The sequence below is a fragment of the Pleurodeles waltl genome, chromosome 7, assembly GCF_031143425.1.
Source record: "Pleurodeles waltl isolate 20211129_DDA chromosome 7, aPleWal1.hap1.20221129, whole genome shotgun sequence".
In the NCBI taxonomy this organism is placed as follows: Eukaryota; Metazoa; Chordata; class Amphibia; order Caudata; family Salamandridae; genus Pleurodeles; species Pleurodeles waltl.
The window spans coordinates 211,009,723-211,024,272 of record NC_090446.1 but is presented as its reverse complement, the minus strand read 5'-3'; positions in this window follow the sequence as shown (position 1 = coordinate 211,024,272).

Here is a 14,550-nt window from a genome sequence, read left to right as displayed (position 1 = left end):
ATCAATCCCCTGAAATCAATCAAAAAGTGCCAAACCATTCAAATGTGAATGTCCATAGTCGCTACAAACTTCAGCCATTGTCATAAACATTATGAAGTACACAGCAGTAATGTCATACCCATGCTGCATATGTCAGGATCCACCCTGTGCCTGGGTCACAATAGCTGCAATGGCACCATGCAACATCCTAACTGTTATACTTCTCAGACAACAGCATTGAGGGGGAGGACATATGCAACTGGCTAGTGAAATACACCCGCACAGTCAGAAGAGGAAATGGAACACTGCTAGGACCATCAGAGCAATCCAATGTAGCACACATTCCCCAACATCAACATTACACACTACCAATGCTGACATCTGTAGTGTGCCATGCCAATGCTATACATAGTATATTTTAGGTCTCAGCAAAATATAGCTGGATGTGAAATATCAGAGACTGGGGCAGTTCCACATTGTTAAGTGTGGTGCAAGTGCCATCAAAACACCCACAGCCAGTGCAAGGCCACAACATGAGAATGGAAGTAGACGGAGGGTTGAGTAGGACAAGAAGGTGGTAACATAAAGTTTGGGCAGAACCTACACCTAGAGGATATGACGCTGACATTTCCCCAAACTGCCCACACTACATGTAACATGCAGGTTGGGCATGGACCTGGGAGAATGCTAATATTAATGACAGGGACCAATATCACAATGTGCAACACAATGTGAAGTCATGCACATCACATTACAAATGCCACAACACAGACACACTAATTGTACTATATCTCATTGCAGAGGACGATGGCTCTCCTGGGGATATGCCTGTCCTGGACTTCCCTGATGACATGGATGACGAGCTGACAAACATCAGCCAACAGACCCTCCAAGATGTCCTCGGAACCTTCCAGACCCCACCTTCAGTCGCAAGGAGGAGCACAGATACATCAGCAATAACAGAGGACCCACCCACCACCCCAATAGTACGACCTGCCAGCTCCAACCCAGCTGAGGACTCTGACGACACTGGCACCATCTTTGAGAAGGACTGAGGTTGGAGTACAGCGGGAGCTGGCCAGGGAGGTGCGGGTGGTGATGGAAAATATGGCAGCCAGCCTAGAGGGGGGTTCGCTCGTGCATGATGTCAACTGCAGAACAGGCAGCAGCCATACGTGGGCGAACATCAATCTTGCAAGAACTTCAACAAAGTGTGAAGGAAATCAGCACAGCAGTAAGGGAGTTGACACAAAACCTCCAACAACAAACCTTTCAACACGTGCACGAATGCAATATTGACCCCCTCAGGGCCGACCTGGCTGCCTACCACAGTAATGTAGCTGCTATAATATATATATTTTTTAAATATATTTTTATTAACATTTTTCTTAACATTAACATTTTGCTGTCATACACATACTGTTCATGGCTTGGCTGCCACCGGCCACCGTTCTGTTCACCCTCAACCTTGTAGACATCTTATCTCTTGCTTGTATATACTATTAATTGTTTCGTTGTACCTTCTAGCCGTGTTTCATGTTTAGTTTTACTACGTACTGGGTCTACTCGAGTCTCCTGATCATATATACATCTTGTGGATGCACCATATTGTCCTTTCTACTGCGAAGTCTACATGACAGACTTTAACTAACAGAAGAAAAAGAAAAGAAGAAAAAGGGAAAACAGTAACTTTACGTGATGGCACCAGTGTTAGCGGGCGAGAGCATCTGCAGGGAAGGATCATATGGTTTGTGGGATGTGGGATGGGACTCCTATACCTTCCCGGCTGGTTCCAAGGGGGGAGGGTATCCGACCCATTCAGCTCCTACCTATCCCTCATGTCCGTTCCATATCCCACATTGTCTATTTTTTTCTTTTTTTCCTTTCCATTTTTTAGAATAATTTCGTTTATTAATTTCCATTTTCCATTTTGGGGTTTGGGGTGCTCGTCCTCGGTGTGTAGTTGCCCCTGTTTTACCCCGCATGTGTAGCCTCAGGTCTTCCCTATACACCATGCCCCGGCTGATATGACTTTGTTGCCATCTCCCTTATCCTACTCCCGTTCCTGTCTCTTCTACATCCTCCCCTCTTGTTGGGTCATCTACCATCCCTATGCGGTTCCATTTAATCAGTACTTCCTCCCAAGCTGGCGAGATAGGAGTCTGTCGGAGGCCCCGCGCCACCCCGCTAATCAGGACCTGCAATTCTGCCCTCGCCCATTTCGTAACATCCTGTCTCCATACTTTCAGTAGAGGGCATCTGGGCGATTTCCAGCCCAAAGTGATCAACCTTCTATAAAGGGCCAGGGCTAGGTCCAGGAATCGACCACCCACCTTCCCACGTGGGAGTCCTGCACCAAGACCCAGGAGGCACAGCGTAGGGGCCAGGGACAGATCCACTTCAAATAATTTATTCAGGTCAGTCAGTACCGCTCCCCATCGCTGTTGGAGTTCTGGGCAACTCCACACCATATGGTCGAAGTCTGAATCCATGTCCTCGCATCTGGGGTATGACCTTGGGGGGCCACCATATATCAGGGACAGTCTGTGTGGGGTAAGGTACGTTCTGTGAATATAATTGTATTGGATGTATCTTAGTCGTGTGTTTCGTGAGACCGTCCGGGGGTACGCTAGTATTCTCTTCCATTCCGTGTCAGTTAGGTCCCTACTCACTGTCCTTTCCCATTTCTCTCTTTGTGTTTGGAGCGGGTCCAGGGCGTGTTCATTTTGGGCCCGGTATAATCTAGTAATTAGGTGGGCCTCGCCCCTTGATACCAATATTAGGTGTAATATCTGGGGGGTAGGGGGTTCCGCATTAACTGTTTCCCAGTGTTCCCTCAGATTGTGGCGCAACCTCTGGTATAGAAGGAATTGTCCCTGTGGTACCCCATTACTCTCCACCAGGTCGGCAAAGGATCTCAGCACCCCATCCCTAAATAAGCCCCCCACTGTCTCCACGCCCGCCTTTTTCCATGTTCCCAACCCGGGGCCCGTTTGACTTCTCTCAGCAGCTCCCAGCATCAGCGCCGATAGTGGTAGGGCGGGGGAGTAGGGTGGACCCACTCCTACACGTTTTGCGCATTTCTTCCAGAACAATGCAGCTACTCTCGTCATGAGGCTGTCAGTATGGTGTGCCACCCGCCGGTTAATCAAGCGTGCAATAATCAGATCCATACCCTTCACCCCGCTGGTAGTGCATCTGTCCAGCTGACCCTCTCCGGTGAACCATCTGGAAACCCACTGCAGCGGGGATGCAAAGGTAATAGGACTCAAAGTCGTGGGCTCCTAGGCCCCCGACTGAGTTGGTCTACAAAGAATGGAAAGCGATGTGCGCCTACGGCCTCCGTCCCATACGAGCTCCCGAAGCAGGGTATACAACTCACGGAACCATGCCGATGGGATCAATAGCGGCAAGTTCGCGAAATAATAAAGGAGACGGGGTAACATGATCATTTTGGCTAATGATATTCTGGCCATTATAGACAATTTCAGGGAGCGCCAGAATCCAACAGATGCCCTCAAGGAGCAAAATAGCCTCCCGATGTTACCGTCCCTGAGGTCCCCCAGCTCATGATACACCTGGATGCCCAGATACTTAAAGGTGCGGGGTGCACACACCATGTCCTCTTGACACGTGGTGGGGCGCTCACACCTTGGCAGAATGTCTTGTGCCTATTGAGGTGCAGTCCCAACAGGGTACCAAATTATTCCAAGTTACGCAGGGCCCAAGGGAGACCAGATTCTCCATCCCTGAGATAGATGAGAATGTCGTCAGCGTACAATGAGACGACGTGCTCTGTTTGCCCCCACTCCACTCCTCTACCAACTCCGTCCATCCTCAACCTGGTGGTCAGAGGCTCAATGGCAAGGGCGAACAATAGTGGGGACAGAGGACAACCTTGCCTGGTTCCCCTATAAATGGGGTAGGTATCTGATACTATCCTACCCGTCTTGACCCTTGCCAACGGAGCACCATACAATAGGTCCACCCACTTTACCCAACCCTCCCCCAAGCCCATCCGCAGCATCACCGCCCTGAGGTAGTCCCAGCGGACCGAGTCAAAGGCTTTCTCAAAGTCCACTGCTAGTAATACTCCCGAAGTAGGTTTCTTCTCTATGGGCATGTGTAGTATGGCGAATAAGCGCCTGAGATTCAGGGAGGTACTGCGGTTCGGAACAAATCCGTTCTGATCTGTGTGTCCTAAAGCTAGTACACACTGGAGCAGGCGGTTGGCCAGAATCTTACTAAGGATTTTGAAATCATTATTCAGCATTGATAAGGGGTGAAAGTCAGTTACCAATGCTTCTTTAGATTTCAGTTTGGGTAGGAGGACCACTAGTGCTTCCCTGAGCGAGTCTGGCAACCTGCCGTGATGCAATGCCTCTGTGTACATCTCCACTAGTTGTGGGGTCAACAGCGTCGTATATTTTTTGTAAAAGTTCATTGGAAGGCCATCCGTCCCCGGAGTCTTCCCTGAGGCTAGCTGCGAGATGGCCTCCTGCACTTCTTCCGCTGTCACCGGCCCTCCCAGTCTGTCACGTTCCTCATGCGTCAGGGTGGTCAGGGGGAGTTGGCGTAAGAAACCGTCAAGTTCCTCTGTGTTGAGCTCGCCTGGGTCCCTATACAAGTGGGAGTAGTATTCTTTAAAGGCGTCATTTAAAGGGCCCGGTCTACATCTCCGCTCCCCCTCACTGTCTCTTACACTCGTGATGGGTTCACTATCCCCTCCTGGTCACACTAACCACGCCAGCATCCTACCCGATCTGCCCTCCTCAGATTGCAATGAGGCTACGTATTTTTGCATATTATGGCAGCGTAGTTGTTCCTCAACCTGGGAGTGGGACCTCCTCACTCGTTCATATTCCTCTAATTCTGGCCCCTCCCCACTCCCTCTACGTTCCCACTCGTGTAGATTCTTCTCAAGACTGGTCAACTCCTGCTCCAATGCTCGTCTCACCCCCACCGTCTGTCCCATACAGTGACCTCTCGTTGCTACTTTAAGCGTTTCCCACTCCGTAGATCTAGAGGAGGTGGACCCCTTATTAATTTTAATATGGTCTGCCAGGTATGAGCGGAGGTCATCCCTGTATGCTTGATCTTCTAGTGAAGCCGGGGACAGTCTCCACGTTGGGATGGGGGGCCTGTCTTCGGTTACTCTCCATGTGATCAGTAAAGGGCTGTGGTCAGATAGGGTACGACCAAGATATTCAGAGTGGGTCATTCCCCGTACCATGTTTGCTGTGCACACCACTCTGTCTATCCTGGTGTGCACCCGGTGGAGACCTGAGTAATGGAGACCTGAGTAATATGAGTAGTCTCTATCAGAGGGGTGTTGTTCTCGCCAAGCATCCACCAAGCCCCAGGAGTCCAACCACTCCCTCAATCTCCTGGATACCTTGTGTGTTGCCGCCCCTGGCATCGGTGGGGTGGAGCGGTCCATGTCCACATCTAGAATACTGTTAAAGTCCCCACCTATTATCAGTTCTTCTGTCTGCTGCCGGGTGAGTTGACTCGATAGGTGCGCCATGAAGGTGACCTGATCCTGATTGAGAGCGTAAATACTACCTAGGACAATCGAGGTACCATGCAGCTTCCCACTGACTATCACAAATCGGCCCTCACGGTCTATATTGGTTGAGACTACCTCGAATGGCACCCCGGCCCGGACCCAAATCAGCACACCCCGTGAGTACGCGGAATATTCTGTGGCTAACACCTGCCCTCTCCACCTGCGTCTCAGTTTCTCTGCTTCCCCTGTCGCCAGGTGGGTCTCCTGTAGCATCGCCACCTGGATACCCCTTCTTTTTCAATAGGACAATATTCTATGTCTTTTGGCCGGAGACCCCATCCCCCGTATGTTTCACGTTATGAAGTTATACTCTGCCATGTTGATGTGTCATAAGCATTGCCATTTCCCAATCCCACCCCGGTGGCCCAACCCCCCCAGATCTTATCGCATGCCCTACACCATCACACCCCCGCACCACAGGTACCATCTGAGCTTGTAAGAATAAAACCCAACTCCCCCTCCCCAGGGCGCCCCTCAAACAGTAGGTTGCCCAAAGAACTGTGCAACAGTGCAACATATTCAACAGTTTAGTGCTAGTTCTCGCCAGACTGGTGGATGGTCGAGAATCCGGTGGGGGGTGGCGTGCTCATGGGGGCCCTAAGCTCATATAACTCTCCTCACCTAGAGGCCAACTGTACCGTTCAGTTATCCAAGTTCATCTGCCGTCTGTGGAGTGACTTTCGGGGCACGTGCCGAGCTCCCCGAGCCCACCATGGAGGACCCCGCTGTGTCATCTGATTCACCTCCTGATCCCTCAGGAGGGGACGCCTCTCCGCTCATGGAAGCCGCCGCCTCCAGGGCCGCTTTCTTTCCCAACTCCCTCGGTGCCTGTGTTGGTGCCGTGCGGTGGCGGTTTCTGCTCTGCCGTCTCCTCGGGCCCCTGCGGGGACTGCCCTCAGCTCGTTCCTTCCTCATGCGCTGCCCAGGCCGGCATCCGCGTGCTTCCAACCATTACCACGCCTCATAGGGGGATTGGAAGAATGCAGTCTTGTCCTCAAGAGCTACCCTCAGCCTCGCCAGGAAGAGGAGTGAGTACTGTATTCCCTCATCTCTGAGGGCCCTTTTAACCACCAAGAACGAGGCACGTTTGGACTGGACTTCGAGTGTGAAATCCGGGAACAGCGTCACTTCCCCATTCGCCACCTTAAAAGGGCCTGCTTCTCTGGCCCGCTGCAGCAAGGTATCCCTATCCCTGTAGTGAAGCAGTCTAGCAACCACCACTCGGGGTGGTCTACCCGGCGCCAGGGGCCTCGAGGGCACCCGGTGCGCCCATTCCAATGCAAAGAAGGGGGTCAGCCTGTCCGGTGCCACTCCTCAAGGAAATCCACCATATTTGAGCCCTCCGCTCCCTCCGGAAGTCCTACGACCCATACATTGTTCCGACGGTTTCTCCCCTCAGCGTCTTCTGCTCGTTGTTCTAGCCGTGTTACTCTGTCTGTGAGGTTCATCACTGTGGCTGTTAGATCTTTTTGTGCTGGTGCTATTACAGTCAGGGCAGGTTCCGTTTCCTTGACTCTGTCGGCTAGCTTCTGGTGATCCGCCCTCAAGAGGCCCACTTCGACTGCGACTTGATTAATGTCATGCTGCAACACTGTTTTTGTGTCCTCAATTGCACTCAGTATTTTGTCCAGGGTATCCTGCACTTTAGATTGCGGTGGGTCCTGGGGCTCCCCACCACCGCATTCCACGGACGGGGTTCGATCCATGGTTTTACCCTTGTGCCTGTTCTTGGAAGACATCGGGGATATTGTGGGTCGCGTCCACAGGCTTACAGCGGGGGGCCTGGCAGCTGTTTCAACACCTCTCCAGTGCTTTTGGTGACCTCACCGTTCCCTCTTCCCTTCTGCATTTATGGGTTGTTCTCCCAAAGAGCGACTATACTGTGCTCACCAGATCCCATCTCAAGTAGGATACGTACCCAGCAGGGCCATGAAGCTCACACGAGGCTTATCTCTCCCGTCCTCCCAGGCCCGTCGGATGGTCCGTGCCACTGCTTCCCTGTCTCTGCAGGGTGAGAAGCTATGTTCAGCTGGGTCTACCTCTGGTGTTACTAGAGCCGCTCCGTTCCCTCCGTCCGTCTCCGCTCCCGGCAGCCGCCCGATTTCCCCATTCTGTGTTCCCCTGGGGGTTGCAGTGGCAGTCTTATGGTGGTTAGGGAGGGACTTGTCCTCCTTTGTATGGGCAGTGTTATTGCCGCCTTATATTCATTATTCACCTTTTGTTCACCTTTGTTTAATTTATTATTTACCTTATTTTTATTTTACCTCCTTTCTTTTTCACACATTCTACTTCAGGCCATGAATAGGGTTATTCCGTCTGCTCCAGTGTGGAGCTACTTCGAGCCTGTGTGCATTGTCCGAGTCATCGCTGTTTGCACCTTCGTCCGTATCGCAGTATGGCACAACGCCTTCAGTTTTCGCTTCTCCCGGGCTCCAGGGCTCGACCTTCCTTTACCGGGCCTCGACAGCGTAGCACGCGTGGGTTCTTCTCCCCTCATGGTGTGCTGCACATGCAGCGCTACTGTCGCACTGGGACTCTGACCTCACACTGGGAACCTGCTGTCTATCTTAGCGGGACCGGAGCACCTTCCCCCCGCGGTAGGCACACCCGGTGGTCAGTCGCACCGCACCTGGGCGCGCACAGCAAATTTGGTCCACGGTCACGGGGTGGGGCACTAGGCCACTGTTGCCTCGTTCCTGTTTCACCTCAAGCGAGCATCCCCGGGCGCTCAAGGCAGGCCCGCCGCTTCGCACCGACAGCAGCGGCCTCCGCGTTAGGGCGCGCCTTCAGTTTTCGCTTCTCCCAATCTCTTGGGCTCAGTCTTTTTTTACCGGTCCTCGGCTGCGCCGTTTGCGGGAATTCTTCTTAGTTTCCTCACCTCGTGGTGAGTTGCACTTGCAGCGTTCATATCGCACCAGACCTCCGACCACACTCCGGGTTCCCCACTGTTTATCTTAGCGGGGATGGAGCAACTTCCCCCGTGGTTGGCACGCTCGGCGGTCAGTCGCACCTCGCCCGGGCGCGCACAGTAACTTTGGCCCCCGGTCTCAAGGTGGGGCGCCAGGCCGCCGGCTCCTCGCACCTGTTCCACTTCCAGCGAGCACCCTCGGGCGTTCAGGGCAGCGGTGACGTCCGTGTCAAGGCGCAGCACCACGCCTTCAGTTTTTGCATCTCCCAATCTCCTGGGCTCAGTCTTTCTTTATTGGGCCTCGGCTGCCCCGTGTGCGGGAATTCTTCTTAGTTTCCTCACCTCGTTGTGAATTGCACTTGCAGCGTTCAGATCGCGCCGGACCTCCGATTACAGTCTGGGTTCACCACTGTTTATCTTAGCGGGGATGGGGCAGTTTCCCCCCGTGGTTGGTACGCTCGGAGGTCAGTTGCACCCCACCCTGGTACGCTCAGGTACTTTGGTCCCCGGTCTCAAGGTGGGGCGCCAGGCCGCTGGCTCCTCGTACCTGTTCCACTTCCTGCGAGCACCCTCGGGCGCTCAAGGCAGCGCGTCTGGTTCCCCGACTGGTCAGCTGCTCCCCAACAGCAGCGGCAGCGTGGATGGCCCCTAGGTCAGGGTTATTTTTATCAGATAACTCGTGGGCCCCTTCACAGCAAAAGGTTTATGCGGCCGCCAACTTCGGCTGCTCGGCCACGCCCCCATGTAGCTGCTATCCTTAAGACCCAGCAGCTCCTCCTTGCTGCAGTACTGTCCTTAATAGCCCCACAGTTGGCAGCTACCAGGATTTCTGACTCCACGTCTTCAAACACTGAAGTGTGTGTTACCCCTTCAAACCAACCACCACCAAGGGCAGAGGAGACGACACACACATCAGAAGATGAAGATGTGGACCAGATCACCTTCACCCGTAAGAGTACCTGGTGGCACAAGTCCCTGCCACATGGCCACTTATAACCAAGGTCCTGTGGTCAGTAACATGCCAGTCTTGCAACAGCTGCTCACAAGCACTGTTCTCCAGCCCACTGTTTACCTTGTCACTATGCCCTGTGATTGTCTATCACTACCTCATTGGCAATTCATGTCCCTCTGCACTGTATGACACTTCACCCCAGCATGTCCAAAGACATGTCCTTTTGCACTTGTGTAGGATCACAATGGAAGGTGTCACACTAATGGACTCACAATCCTGGACTATGTAAAATAGCACTACAGCACTTTAAAATAAATTGCACTTACAAAACCACTTTGTCTCTGTGTAATGTGACACATTAAACGTGGGGGAGAGTAGTGATGTTTGCCTCATGTCAATGCCCATAGAATGTCAATACAACTGACCTGAAAGAATGTGGGCTGATAACTATGCACTGTGGTCTGGATTGTACCATCATCTACCCTTCCTGAGGGTTAATTCTGAGGTAAATAGAAGCTATACAGTATAATGCTGTGTTGGACAGAATAAATCTTCTTCAAGGGATGTCTAAGCAGAAAAATATTGTCTTCTATTTTTTCTTCAGGACAATCTTTACATAAGTGACATTTGACTAAAATTGTTCCTCACACACACCATACAGCAGGAATGGATGTGTATGAGTGTACGTACAAATAAGTAACCTGGCTGTACAATGTAACAAATGATAGGTGTGAGTTATGTATACTATACTACATGAGATTCTACCACCACTCACCTTATCAGGGTTCACATGAACATCAGGCTGCAGGTAGACGTAACACAGTGTCCTCAATACCAAATCTCGTCTCAAAGTATGTCAGATTGAAAACATACATCCAAACTTAACAACACATTGGGATCCATAGTAACCTTGAGTAGTGGGTGCAATGGATGGCAGATGCATAGAGAAGTAGCTTTGGTGTAGCAGCCAATGTGACAGCTCCATTGGGATTTGGATTCAGGATGAAACATAAATGCAAATACTGTACACCCATGCCAAGGCCCTGATCCCCAAGGATATGACACATACTGTGGAGTACCTAAATATTTATTTAACATTAAAAAAGGATACTAAAACTAGGGGAAACACCTTTACTAACCTATCCTAACTACACATTACCCACAACTAGCCCTAACTACCCTAACCTAAACTTACTTATCACATTTAACTAAACACTCTACACATCAGCCCCCTACCCCGCTTATACGACCGGGCACATGGAGGACAACATATACTAACCTAAACACATACTATCTTATACTAAACAAATATATATGTTTTTGTATTTTTTTTATTTATTTTTTGTTTTTTTCTTTTCTTTTTTTTATTTTATACACAAAAACCCCAATATCATCCCCCACCCACCCACACACATACAAAATAAACATGTAAAAATATCATACCCCCACCTCCCAACCCACTTCTTATAAATAAACTAACAGCCTATTCTAACCTAACACTAAGCCCCCGTAAACCCACTAATTAAAAGAACCAGGAAAGAGGGAGGGAGGGGAGGGAATCATGGGTGAGGGTATCAGATTCACAAGTTCGTCCTCCACAGGGTCTTCTTAATGGCACGCACCCTCTTATTTATTTGCGACACCTCCTGCTGCGGCCTGTCCAGTCTGCGCAACATCCGTTGCATGTCACGTTGCATAGCACGAAAAACACCAGTGTCAATGACTGCAGCAGGGTTGGTCTGAGTGCCAGTTTTTGAAGGTTGTCCAGTTGGTGGCGCCATGCTTGGAGGGGGAGGTGCAGGTGCTGCTGTCAGTGGTCCTGGATCTGAGGAAGTTGATGGTCCTGCAGTGGTGGCTGGCATCCTTGGTGCCACCAGGGTCGTAGTGGTAGTGCTGGTGGTGGCGGCTGTTGTAGACACGGAAGGGTCCCCTCAACACCCCTGAGGCTCTTTCATGGCGATAACGCCATGCCATGTGGCAGGACCCAGACTCCACATCCAGAATGTGGCGGTAACGCATCGCCCGCCGCTGAAATTCACGAATCTGGCTGGCATCCATATTGGCTGCTGTTAAAAAAGATAAAGCCAAACATTAGGTACTTCATTGTGTGATACAGCTACTGATGAGAATCAGACAATTCATCTAATGTAGCTAAAACAGGTCATATCACCATATAGATCACAGATTCTCCCTGAGGAAGTACATGCCAACGCAGCCTACACATGTCCTATCTAACAGCACAGCAATGCTCTAAAAGATGTGTACCAACTTAAATGATCTAAGCATCACTGTTCAGCCATTAGTCACGTAACAAATGCTTCAAGTCCTCCAAATGTGACAGGCCAACTAATGACTATCTTCTGGATGACAATCAAGGGCCACAAGATCTGTGATTTGTAAATGGAATTGCAGGATGGTATGCAGTTGCTAATCAAGAGTGTGTATCCTACGTTTGGACAAGTGATTCACAGATTTACATGTCTGTGTACTAAACTTGGATCATCACACCTAAGTACACATTTCATAACCCAAAGCCTGTGCCTCGGGGGAATGAACAAGCAACACATACTTTCCAACATCAAGGACACCCAGGAAGCTTTGGACAGCTGTACATGTGTTTAGGCAGTCCACCACAGGTAAGGAGGGTGTCCAACTAGGATAGACACAAACCTTGGACAATCCCATCCACATTTATGTTTGTAACTGCAGAAAAATTGTTAACATCATTTGATACCAATAATACCTGTCCTACAACAAGCAGTTAGATGCAAGCACACATCTGGGCATGAGCTGCATGAACACCTATGACATTGTACTCAAGTGCCACATACACATAGCACAACATGTAGAGCTACATGCTGCTAGGAAGTCAAACATACAGTTGAACATGTTCATTAGTGAACAGGGAGGCTCAAGTCTGTGGGTAAGACTTTGTCTCCCTCATTCTGTGAGATTCAGGGTCTGACTTGCTGACTAAATCATGAATATGGCCCTCTGCTAAATTTTCTATACAAAAAATGTAACAACAAATGTCACCCTATTCACATGGCCATGCCTACAGGGCTGCACTACAATCCCAAAATATGACTATACACTACTGATTGTCCAACTCAAATATCGAAAAAAGTTAACCTCCCGTCAAGTTACATATCAGATCATGTGCCAGCACATCATACCTTGCTATGTGTCCAACACACAGGAGTCAATCACACAACAGCTGCAAACACAACACAGAACAGAAATATTAACACTTACTGGATATGTCTGGGTCGGCAAATCGAGCCACTTCACCAATTGTGTAAGGGGCAGGTCCCCAACGTCATGTATCCCATGATGACCCCATAACTTACGAGAAGTGCATGGCTATAGAGTAACACAGATGGGAAATGCATTGGCTTTGTTCCAGCTATTGTGCCCAAGACCAATTTAAAACACACAGGTACAATGAACAGAGGTCCAGGGATAGTTGTTATCCCTCAATCTGTATCATTTGCTTCATGTTGTATGCTACAGCTATGGAAAGTAGCACCAAACATTTAGATATGAACCCGTGTGCATTACTTTGGCATCCATTCCTAATTTAATTGTGGCACAACCAAGTCAAACTATCAGCCTAAGATATTACCGGAGGTTAGAAAGAAATTTGTACGTATGGGCCAGAATACAGTTCAGACATATATTCTAAATAATTGGGGAACACATTAATTCTTTGAATTAGCTTGTGGAAAACATCTCTTTCCTGGTACACTAACAGACCATGGATAAAACATCTATTAGATCCGCATTAGCATCATCTATTGACGTGAAGGCAGCACTAATTTACAAGATCCAGTTGTGTTTTGTAAGTTAGTGCAGCTGTTGCGTCAACAAATGATGGTAATGTGTAACAATTATTGTATCACTCAGGGCCACTGTATGTTTAACTTGCATTCCACATGTCCAAAAACATTGCCTGCAGCATATCAACAAATCTGCTACTGTCACTACAGAGCATTTAAATGTGCACATTACTCTGAATTGTACTCACCAACAGGGCCACCAATCACAATACCCAGGTGGTCCAGCAGGTCTTGCTCTCTGGCAACAAGGTCAGCCCAGCGGTGCTTTAGTTGGTGGTCGTTGCGCGGAGTGTTGTAGATGCAACGCAGATGGTACAACACCTTTGACCACCGGAGCCTCCTCACCTCTGTGTGATACCCCTGTATCACCCTGCCACCTGCTTCGATCATCAAGTGGAGGAAGTGGCACACCAGCCAAATGAATGCCCCCAGCTCCTCCCCACCCATTCTCCCCAGACGTGGCCTACCCAAAATGACAGAAATAATGGGAAAAATAAAGGGTACAGAGGATAATAAAGGGAAAGGAGAGAGGAAAATGAAATAAAAGTAACCCTAAAACAGCCCAACTATCCCCAAACTAACAATACCCACAACAGACTCCCAACAGTACAAAGACAAAATATGACACCAAATATGACAAATGAACACTTACAATGAACAACTGAGACAATTACAAATAACACAGATGACAAATAGGATGGCACACAGGAGACAAAAGCACAATTGGGACAGACAAAACTCTAAGCACAGCCATACAGTCTAGAAAAATCACAGACTGCAAAGTGAAAGTGAAAGTACACCCACTTTACCAATTCTGTAAACAGGATATCCTATTACATCACTTCCTGCCTCAAATACGGTGCATTTTTATTATGATGCGTCAAAATATTATGACGTTTACAGTCTGTGCGTCAATTTTTTTTCTACGCAAATGCTTAAAAATTGCCCGCATCCATAGTTCAAAATATTTAGCATTGGTAACCAATTTCATGGGGTACAGTGTAGGAATTACCGCTCGGGCCAATGGATGTATCATGGCTGTTAGCGTCATTTTTCTACGCATATGCAGTGATTTTTGACGCATATGCGTCTTTTTTGACGCATACGCATCAACATTAATGTCTTTTACTGGGTTTGGGCAATTTGTCACATTTTTATAGTACATGACAGCTGTAACTATACAGTGATAGGCTGTTTGCACCTTCATTGTGCATTCCAGTGTTTGGACACATGTGGCAGATCACACTACTGCAGACCATGATCCTCTAGTTGTTGTACCGGATTAGCACTCTTCACTGACGCA